At 38.6% G+C, this 10,168-nt stretch overlaps 1 pseudogene; it reads right to left on the bottom strand.

Moving 5' to 3' along the window:
* Positions 1 to 6,861: 6,861 nt before the first annotated feature.
* LOC109576414 (small ribosomal subunit protein eS26 pseudogene) lies at positions 6,862 to 7,314 on the bottom strand (annotated as a pseudogene).
* Between the last annotated feature and the right edge of the window lie 2,854 nt (positions 7,315 to 10,168).

The raw sequence follows: 10,168 nt of genomic DNA, 5'->3' as shown, positions 1-10,168 counted from the left end.
ACTATATTTTAGATTCCACATATAAGTGATATCAGATGATATTTGTCTTTCTCTGTCTTACTTCACTCAGTATGATAGTCTCCAGGTCTATCTATTTCCTTCAAATGACATTATGTTGTTCTTTTTATGGCTGAGTAATATTCCATTGTATATATGTATCACATTTTTATCATTCTGAAACATTTGATAAAATTTATTCATTTATTCAACAACTTGATTTATTTAATTATATCAATAAATATTTATTAATCACTGCTATGTAATACGGAGAAGGCAATGGCACCCCACTCCAGTACTCTTGCCTGGAAAATCCCATGGGCAGAGGAGCCTGGTAGGCTGCAGTCCATGGGGTCGCACAGAGTCGGACATGACTGAGCGACTTCACTTTCACTTTTCCCTTTCATGCATTGGAGAAGGAAATGGCCACCCACTCCAGTGTTCTTGCCTGGAGAATCCCAGGGACGGGGGAGCCTGGTGGGCTGCCATCTATGGGGTCGCACAGAGTCGGACACGACTGAAGCGACTTAGCAGCAGCAGCTGTGTAATAAGTGCTTTCTTTCATAAGAATGGCACAATGAATATACTTAAATCTTTCTTTGGTAAATTGTGATATCTCAGTGACCATCCTGGGGCCTCATTTATTAGTTGTAGATACTAAGGACTTAGGAGAAGACCTCACAGTTTATCTTGGAAGTTCTCTTCTGTTTTGTATAAACCCCCACCTGACATAAGATTCTTTTGCTGTGATTTTGTTTCGCCCTAATAAAGGAGCCCACAAAACCCATTAACTGAGTGTCCTGCTGTATCAGGGTTTGCCTTGATTCTAGCCTTATTGTTGTTTTAGGCCCATCTTTTAACTTTATTAAGTCTCAATATGGAGATGAGGAAATAGAGACAGATTCATAGCATTAGAAGCACCACAGGATTACAGAAGTTTAAAGCACTGTCAGAATCAGGAGGTTTTGTGGGCAGCCCAACCTTCTCTCACTACAGATAGGAAAACAGAGTTTAACCCAGAATTACCTGAACCATGCAGTGTCCATAACTTTTATCCGATTCTTTTGTGTAGGAGGAATTGCCTTGCCATCTAGTTGGTAAACTCCTTTGGGAAAAAATCTGAATCTCACACTTTTCCATCTTGCTCAGTGTCTAGAAAAATAAGAGATGGGTTTTGAATAAACAATTGACTGATTAAGTCCTCTTCATCCAGCAAAACTGCTTCAATCACATGGACAGTTATTTTTAATTTTTATATGCAAAGACCTTTAGAGGAAATCCAGTAATCTCACCAATCCTAGGCTTAACAATGTTCACTGTCAATTATGTCCAACTAAATGGTGCTCTTACTAAAGGAACACAGTCATGAGACAAGGGTAGGGCTCAAATGTCACCATCCACATGTCCAACACACAGACACCAGGGTGGTGTGTCCTGTGTTGGCTCTCTGGGCTTCAGTCTCCTTCTCTCTGCAGATGGGCTCTTTTCAAGTCTGGTGGGTGTTATCGATGCCAGCACCTTTTTGTGTAAAGCTTCCTTCCCTCTTCCAACCTTGCAGAAACCAAATCATTTAGAGCCAGCCCCTGATAGACAATGACAGATCATTCTGTTTTTTCCCCAAAGGCCTGTATATGGTCAGACACTATACCATCTCCAGCCAGTCCGGTGATCTCCCAGCATTAAATCCTATTCATTCAACTGGAAGGGGATCTCAGGCTAATGCTATACTATCCAGCTGACTATCAGAACACCGAACATTGCAACAGTAGCAAGGGTTGGGAATGGTGGATTTGGGAAGAGGTGGGAGCTGAGAGGGAAATGCAGCTGCCTGACCTGAACAAGTCTTTCTTGTCCGTAGACCTGCTTTTAATTTTTCTCCAGGAAGCAGTGAAAAATGGCTAATTTAATTATGTTTCTTTGGAACAAGGATTGTGTCTTCATTGGTGTCGTTCATTGCCTGAAAGTATTAGGAATAGTTAGCTGTTGTCCTTATGCATTTAAAAATAAGGCTTAAATGCAATTACCTTCTTTATTATTATTATTATTATTGGAACAGAGTTGATTTACAATGTTGTGTGTTACTTTCTTCTGTACAGCACAGTTAATCAGTTACACGTATATCCACTCTTTTTAATAGACTCTTTTCCCATATAGATCTTTACATAGTATTGAGTTGAGTTTTCTGGGCTATACAGTAGGTCCTTATTAGTTTTCTATTTTATCTATAGTAGTGTGTATATGTCATTCCCAATCTCCCAGTTTATCCCTCCCTGCCCCATAACCGAAAGATTGTTTTCTACGTCTGTAACTATTTCTGTTTTGCAGATAAGTTCATTTGAATCATTTTTTTAGAGTCTGCATTTAAGCAATACCATATACTATTTGTCCTTTTCTGTCTGACTGACTTCACTCAGTATGACAATCTCTAGGTCCATCTATGTTGGTGCAAATGACATTATTTTGTTCTTTGTTTTGGCTGAGTAATGTCCCATTGTATATATATACCACATCTTCTTTATCCATTCCTCTGTTGATAGACACTTAGCTTGATTCTATGTCCTGGCTATTGTAAATAGTGCTGCAATGAACACTGAGGTCCAAGTATCTTTTCAGATTATGGTTTTCTCCAGATATATCCCAGGAGTGGGATTACTGGATCATATAGTAGTTCTATTTTTCATTTTTTAAGGAACCTCCATACTGGTCTCCATAGCGGGTGTACCAGTTTACATTCTCACCAACAGTATAGAAGCATTCCCTTTTCTCCACATCCTCTCCAGCATTTATTGCTTGCACATTATTTTGATGATGGCCATTTTGACCTGGGGCTTCTCTCATAGCTAAGTTGGTAAAGAAAAGAATCCACCTGCAATGCAGGAGACCCCAGTTCAATTCCTGGGTTGGGAAGATCCACTGGAAAAGGGATAGGATACCCACTCTAGTATTCTTGGGCTTCCCTTGTGGCTCAGCTGGTAAAGAATCAGCCTGCAATGCAGGAGACCTGGTTTGATCCCTGGCTTGGGAAGATCCCCTGGAGATTCCTGGAAGGCTACCCACTCCAGTATTCCGGCCTAGAGAATTCCATTGACTGTATAGTCCATGGGGTCGCAAAGAGTCGGAAACAACTGAACAACTTTCACTTTCATTTTGACCTGTGTGAGGTGATACCTCATTGAAGTTTTGATTTGCATTTTTCTATTAGTGATGTTGAGCATCATTTCATGTGCTTTTTGTCCACCTATTTGTCTTCTCTGGAGAAATGTCTATTTAAATGTTTCATCTACTTTTCAATTGGGTTGTTTGCTTTTTTGTTATTGAGCTGCATGAGCTGTTTGTATATTTAAGAGAGTAATCCCTTGTACATTTTTTAAAATAAAGGGAATAACAAAGTAGTTTACTTTTTTGAAACTTCCTTTAAAAAAAATCCTGTTTGTTAAATACTGTTAGTTTGGAAGTGGGGGTACAAATACCAGCTCCTTTGAAGCCCCACCAGCACTGCCATGAAGTTAAAAGGCTGAACAGATGCCTGGGACTGAGCCCTGAACCCCAGTGAAGGTCCCTGTGGCCACACTAAGCGGGAAGCACATGGCCACCAGTAAAGCCACTCACTTGGATGAGGAGTTATCAGAAGTGCCAACCACAATGAACTGAAGAGCAGAGGCTCTTCTCCAATTTCCTGGAGTTTCTTTTAGAATCTCAAGAGACAAGAGAGGATTGGAAAATTGCTGAGATTGGACTCCGTCAATTTTAAGAGAATAATGGCAAAGCCAGATTGAATCCTAGCTAGAATAATATATAACACTTATGGCACTGTGGAGCAATCCATTCCTGTTATATTTTTAATTTTTAAAATTATGCAAATAACAAAAATAGGCTAAGAAAATGAAAATAAAAATCACATACCTGGCCGCTCTGAGATCACCACTCAAATGTTTTAGTGACAACTTTTCCTGAAAACAAACACACACAGTTATATACATATTCATATATATGGGATCATACTTGTATGAATGCCCAGCTGCTCAGTTGTGACCAACTCTTTGTATCCCCATGGACTATAGCCCGCCAGGCCCCTCTGTCCATAGAATTTTCAAGGCCAGAAGTGGGTTGCCATTTCCTACTCCAGGGAATCTTCCCGACCCAGGGATTGAACCTATGTCTCTTGCATTGGCAGCCAGATTCTTTAGCACCATGCCATCTGTTACATAAACTGAACTTTTTTTCTTTTACACAGCATAACATTGAAAATATGTTTCTATATCACCAAATACATTTCTATAATTATATTTCTGCAATATAATTTTGATAGCTACATAGTATTCCATTGTATAGAATCCATATTATGTATTGGAAATAACATGCACTACCAAATCATTAGTATAAAATTGTTAGACTTTTCTAATGTTATTTTTGCTGTAATGAACAGCACTATGATAATTGTAACTAAACTCCTCCAAGCATCCTTATTACACTCTTAGTTTCATTAGTATAATTTCTGAAAAATGGAATTGCTGGCTCAAAGTGCTTGTACAATGTTAAGATTTAAAATGCATATTACAAAAACTTGAGGTGCATTTAAATATTTTTATTTCTCTACTTAGAGAAAATTGTATTGGTCTATTATTAAATCATCATACCAAAATTGTCCCTTCCTTTTTCTCTACTTAAGGTTACATTATGATGACAATAAGTTTAGTACTCTGAAATTGTACTAGGTCTTATATTTACTCAAACTTAAAATTCATTCATTTATCAGCTGTTTGTTTTCTAGAATTTCTTCAATACTTAAAATTTCAATGACTGGGTTTGCAACCCAATCTTTTGGTCTACTAATATAGGCAAATCTCTCTGGTAGTTCTATTCAGTTTTTGATTAAATTGATCATATTGCAAACAACCATAATCTGTCACTATTTAAGTTAAGTGAATTTAAATTAGAATATGCTAGGCCTTTTTGATGTGCAAATTTACATGTAAATTTTCAATTTACATGTGCAAAGCCATGTCCACATAGCAGTTAAATGCTCAGTCTTTTGATATTAGCACAGCATGAAAAGCAAGTTTTTATATTTTGGTAGCACACATTTACTTTAAAAATATGCATATATATGGATACATGCATTCTAGAGGGATGCTTTATTGCTTGCAGATATGGAATAAATTATTTAACTACCAAGCCAAATATTTATAAATGTGTTTTGCTGCTGCTTCTACTCTGTATAAAAAACCACTAGTTAGACACTCCCTTTTCTGCTATCTCAGCCTTAGGAAACAAAAGTATAATTTAGCATTATGCTTGATGATTAACTCTGTTCAAAGGCACAGAAAATGCTGATGGTTAGACAAGAGACAGAGTATTTTAACTTTAAATTTTAGGTTAAGTTCACAGCATGAACCACTTCTTCACTCACGCAAAACTGAAAAATGTATGAAAGGTATAAAAATATGACCCTTTTAGGGACAACTATTATGACATACATGAGTTTCTCTAAGTAAATATAATGCCTGTATACTAGATGCATTGAGGCAATATGCTAATTCTATATATTTGGGAGGCATTGTGGACACGGGAATTGGCAAGTTATTTTTATAGGAAAGTCCGATTTTTAGACACACAACAAATTGGGCAGTGGTATGATGACTTTAATCATCTGGATGAAGCAATGAGATAATTATGGTTAATGACTCACTGCTGTACTTTCAACACCTTCAGAGATCAATTTCACCCAAAAGTGAACAGAGCCAGCACCACATGGTCTGCTACCAAGCACTGACCTCCCTGATTCAAATGCAAAATGCTATTGCAGATGAGATTCACTGGGACAAAATGTTCAATAGAAAGATTACATTTCCAGCGGGGCAGAAAGATATTTGCCAGCATCTCATTAAGGCTCAGATACCAAATCTTGGATTTCAATCAGCATTGAGATAGAATGGCAATAATCCAGTAGCAAGAATGTAGCGAGGGCTTTGTTTCCTATGGTATTATGCATTTTTCCCATCTACAATAAAATCTTGAAAAATTTTCCAAGGGGATAGATATGGAAAGAAATAACCTTGTAGTCATTTTAATGTCAGCCACACAACGCATTTGGTGAAGCCTCTGCGGACAGATAACTTTGTCTCTCACTAGGGGAGGAGAAGGTGACATAATTTACATTTAGCTCAACACGTGAAAAACCCTGAAATTCTCTGCGCCGTAAATGTAGCATCAATTCTTCCACCTTTGCAGCCCCACCTCCCATCATTAATATAGTCCAGCCATTTTATTGCCGGCATTTTATCCTTTTCCCCTAGAAGTAATTTACCGACTTAATGGAAATGTGAGAGATTTGCTTTAACAGATTTTATGAATTTAAGCAAAAGGTCCTGCTGAACATTTCCCTCTGGAGAGAGGTTATTCTTTGGCCAGGAGGCATTTGTAATAGTTCAGTAATCAAAAAAGATTTGCCTCGGACTTGCTAATTTGCTCAGTCTCTTAAGTAACAAAAGGATCTAAACTCTGCCTCTCAATTTAAAGTGAGCCTATAAAAGCTTCCAGCTTAGCAAAAAATCTAAGAATCCACAATCTGAGCTTTTAACCCCATTTCAATTTGTGCAAGTGTAATATCATTAGGGACTGATTTCTCCTTTGGGGTAGCTGTGGCTTTTCATGGAATTTAGTCCTTTATCTGAGAGATGGTGGGGTGGGAGAACACTTTGGAACAGACAAACTACCTAAGAAATAAAGCTTCTTCCCCCTGAGGGATCAGAAGCTGGAGACACTGCAAATTTCATGGGAAAGTCTCTTTCCTCTGAAGTTTTTGGTCAAATGAAGCCAGTAAGAATGCTGGACTGAGTTTTGAATAGGGGTTAGGAAATTCAATTGTATTCTTTTTTTTTTTAATAATTTCCATTTTATTGTCTTTTCAGAGAAACCAATATTTCTTCAGTCTTTAAGGACTTGGATCCTTACATGGGCTTTGGTGGAGGACGTGGGGCAGCACCCGCAGGTCTAAATCAGGGTGGAGGTGTTCGGTCCTTACGGGCTTCCAGAGAGCGATTCCTGACTACCTTGCTGTGAATGGCACAACTCATGCAGTAATGTAGTTTCACATACAGCTTGGGAAGTACATAGGCATCGAAAACACTCGCTTCAGAAATGTCCCTGATGGCTGCGGCCTCTACGATGTTCCGAATAACGAACTTCTTAATGGCCTTATCCTTGGGCACACATCGGGCACAGTTGGTGCCGTGAATAGGCTGCACATGGCCGCGGCCCTTTTTGGCACAACGGTTGTTCCTTCTTTTCTTGGTCATCTTGGAAGCGCCGAGGCGAGAGAGCTCAATTGTATTCTTAATTTGCGTGGCTGCATCTGAAAAAGATAAGACTGGACAGAATTATGACACTGTGTTCACAACTGTGTCCCCAGCATCTAGAACAGTGGCAGGCACTGAGATGCTCAGTACGAATTGAATGAACTGTAACAGAACAGAGCCATTGTCATGGGATATTGTCAGTATCAGGGAGAGACGTTGCCCTCTTGCTTGATTATATCTACTGCCTGCCATTCTTTGACTAGCTTCTTTGGGCTGGTAGCTCCAGTTCCTTCTGCTTCCAAACACCTCTTCCCGGGGTTGACTAATCAAACTGCCCAACTTAATGGGAAAACGTATAATGAAGATTGGGGCTTCCCACTTGGCTCAGTGGTAAAGAATTCACCTGTGATGCAGGAGACACAAGAGATGCGGGTTCGAGCCCTGGGACTGGGAAGATCCCCTGGAGAAGGAAATGGCAACCCACACCAGTGTTCTTGCCTGAAAATTCCATGTACAGAGGAGCCTGGTGGACTACAGGACTCCCAAAGGGTCAGACAAGACTGAGCACACATACACACATAATGAAGATTAGGGACTCTTAACTCAAAACACAGGTAGAAGAAAACTAATCTATAAATCCATAATCTTGCCCAACTACCTTGGTACTTAAAAAAAAAAAAAAAAAAAAAACCCACAATTGAGAACCTGGGATAACCACATTTGCTGGAACTACTGCTGCTGCTGCTAAGTCACTTGAGTCGTGTCCAACTCTGTGCGACCCCATAGACGGCTCCCCCATCCCTGGGATTCTCCAGGCAAGAACACTGGAGTGGGTTGCCATTTCCTTCTCCAATGCAGGAAAGTGAAAAGTTAAAGTGAAGTTGCTCAGTCGTGTCCGACCCTCAGCGACCCCATGGACTGCAGCCTACCAGGCTCCTCCGTCCATGGGATTTTCCAGGCAAGAGTACTGGAGTGGGGTGCCATTGTCTTCTCCACGGAACTACTGAGACAGTTCTAATTTTTAAATCTTGTCTCACTGCCCCACAAATCATTGCCTAACTGTGTGCTCATAATTATTAAACTAGAAGGCAGAGAGAGAACAGGAAGGAGGGAAGAGGTTTTGCCAAAGCTTAATTGAATTAAATTGTCTCCTCTGGATATGTCATTTTAGGAGTTATTTAAAATCCTACAAAGCAAGCATGGACAGCCCCCCAGAAATAAAGTAAAAGAGTTAATAATGCAAGCATAGGTAGCTCAGCATCTTCTGATATCCAAGGTAATATCAGTAATGATGAATCTAGTTATGTTTGGTTTATAAATTATGTGAAGAACCAACTGGAAAGAATACATGGCACACTTAGGTAACAGCCGATCGTTCAGTCTGACAGAAATATAAGCCAGCTTATTTCCTTATCAGTACTCTTTTTCATCCCCATTAGATACTCTTCCTGAAATGCCCTGCCATCCCTGGTACAGCTCTTCCTGATCACTTTGTACAGGCACCATCTGATCACCTTGACCTGGCCTGCATGTTGATTTGTTAATAGGCTAAATTATACTGTAGTCCTTCCAGTTTTAGAATCAAGGAATAAAATAAACATCACTCTGGTTAGAATAAAAGTTCCTGTGGACTACTTGCCATATGCAAAAGAGACAAAGAGAAAGAGATAAAGAAGAAAGAGAGGGCAACTTGTAAAAGAATGTTGCCTTTATAAATAACCCTTCCATTACAAAAAATGTTTTTCAAAATGTTAAGACATATTTTGTCTTAATTTTAATTTTTAATTAATTAATGCACATATGTAGTTTAAATAGTCAAACGATAATACCAGGACTCTGCCCCAAACTTCCCCTCCAATAATATCTGCTCTTTTAGCTGCTTGTTCTTGTTTCTAAATAATATTCTCAGGCTACTATTTCTTGGTTTTTTTTTTTTTTTTTTCAGTTTCAGATTTTATTTGACCTCCTACTACGGAAGATGAGAATTTCATTCTTATCCACATATTCTCCTCACCATCTTCTCTTCATTCTCCTATGTACTTATATTTTCCTTTTAATCAATATTTCATTTAATTCAATATTCATTTTGTTAATGATTATTATTCACAGCAAAGCTACATAGTATTCTGGAAATACGTTTTCTTTATGGTACAATAATTGCCTCATATTTTTATTTGTTTAATTTTCTGATTCATCCCCAAACTCTGAAAGAAGTGTAAGTATCCTTCTAGCACATCAGACACACCAAGTAATCTAGCTCTTCCATTTTAATCATCTTATAGACATCTCACTGGAGTCGCACCTTCTCCAGCTCCCACGTGGCTCGGTTGCATCCAGTACTGTTAGATGTTGAGAACACCCTTCTCCCCTGCCTTGTATTGCCTCCCCTGTTTCCCACGCCCTATGTCTTCTTTCTTGGCTTCCTCCTTTGTTTTTGTAGAAAAATGTCATTAATTCCTTTTCTTTCTTTTTTTTAAAATAATATAAGCTTTTTAAATAATATAAATTTGTATCAGCAATGAAGACAACTTGAGGGTTCTTTAGCTACATATTTTTCAGACTTGAATTTTAATAGAACTTGCAATATACCTGAAAGTCAAAGACCACCAACGGTCCTTAGACCACCCTTTGAGAAGCTTTATTAGTTCAAGAAACAATCAAAATGCAAATATAGTTAGACCTATTCTTGTTATGAGAAATGCAGAGAAAAACATGACACATAAGGAGTTTACAGTCTGATTGATAAGTGTGATAGGCAGAATAAGGACCCACCAAATCAGGTCCTAACTCTTCAAAACATGTGAATACGTTATGTTATGTGGCAAAAGGGAATGAAGGTTGCAGATGAAATTAAGGTTGCTAATCAGCTGATC

The sequence above is a fragment of the Bos indicus genome, chromosome 2 (genome assembly GCF_029378745.1).
Source record: "Bos indicus isolate NIAB-ARS_2022 breed Sahiwal x Tharparkar chromosome 2, NIAB-ARS_B.indTharparkar_mat_pri_1.0, whole genome shotgun sequence".
Lineage (NCBI taxonomy): Eukaryota > Metazoa > Chordata > Mammalia > Artiodactyla > Bovidae > Bos > Bos indicus.
Note: the sequence above shows the minus strand (reverse complement) of the source record. Positions and strands in the feature narration are given on the sequence as shown.